Source organism: Corapipo altera, unplaced genomic scaffold (genome assembly GCF_003945725.1).
Source record: "Corapipo altera isolate COAL_440 unplaced genomic scaffold, ASM394572v1 61281, whole genome shotgun sequence".
Classification (NCBI taxonomy): Eukaryota; Metazoa; Chordata; class Aves; order Passeriformes; family Pipridae; genus Corapipo; species Corapipo altera.
In genome coordinates this window covers 3,261,299-3,262,120 of record NW_020884921.1, presented here as the reverse complement: position 1 = coordinate 3,262,120, position 822 = coordinate 3,261,299, and the positions used below count along the sequence as shown (strand labels likewise).

The 822-nt window shown below is 75.3% G+C and overlaps 1 protein-coding gene across 13 annotated transcripts in view; it reads left to right on the top strand.

Moving 5' to 3' along the window:
* The first annotated feature begins 536 nt into the window (after window positions 1–536).
* Window positions 537–822, top strand: part of PAM (peptidylglycine alpha-amidating monooxygenase) — a 121,384-nt gene continuing 121,098 nt past the window's right edge. For all 13 annotated transcript variants that reach the window (XM_027656832.1, XM_027656831.1, XM_027656830.1 and 10 more), the window contains exon 1: window positions 537–642. The gene's annotated coding sequence lies outside the window, so the exon portion shown is untranslated. The remainder of the gene's footprint in view (window positions 643–822) is intronic.

Here is an 822-nt window from a genome sequence, read left to right as displayed (position 1 = left end):
CTTACCGGGAACTGCTTGTGCCACTCTCAGTACAGGATCGGAGTCTGCGGATCCTGGATCCTAGGATCCCTCACTCCGGCTCCCCGCTGCCTTGGGTCGCTCCCGCCCCGCTCCCGCCCCGCACGGAGGGGTCTGCACAGCCCTCCCATCATTTCGCTGACCGCAGCCGGAGGGGTACGACCGCTCCTCGGGGAGCGACGGCACAGGGAACCACCTAGTCCCGCCCGAGGGCAGAGAGACACGGCACGGCAAGGTTTGTTCCCTGCCCGCCGGGCTTGCACCGCTCGGACCTCCCAGGTGGACCCCGAGACCCTTTCCCTGGGGACCCGGAGACCCTTTCCCTGGGGACCCCGAGACTTTTCTCTGCCCATCCCGACCGCTCCCTCCGCTGTCCCCGCGCCCCTCAAGGCGCGGTGCGGGCACAGCGCCCCCCAGCGGCCCTGCCGAGCCCTGCGCGCGGCCGACGTGAGCGGCGCCGCGTTCCCCGCGCGGGCGGGGCGGGGCGGGGCGCGGGCGCGGGGCGGTCCTGGGGCGGGGCAGGAAGGGGGGTCGCGGACACGGCGCCCGCTGTCCGTGCCCGTGTCGCTGCCGTCGCCGGGGGCAGCTCGGCTGGGACTCGGCGGCGTGGCGCGGCTTCCTCCCGTGAGTTCCACCTGCGCCCCGTCACCGCGGGGGGGCGGGAGGAGAAGGAGGGGGTACTTTGAGTTGCAGCGATCCGCCCGGGCCCCGCGGCGGTGCCGCTGCCGGTGTCGCCCTGGCCCGGGCACACGTGCGGCTCCGCCCGCGCTGCCCGAGGCGCGGCTGCTCCCGCGGGAGCCCCTG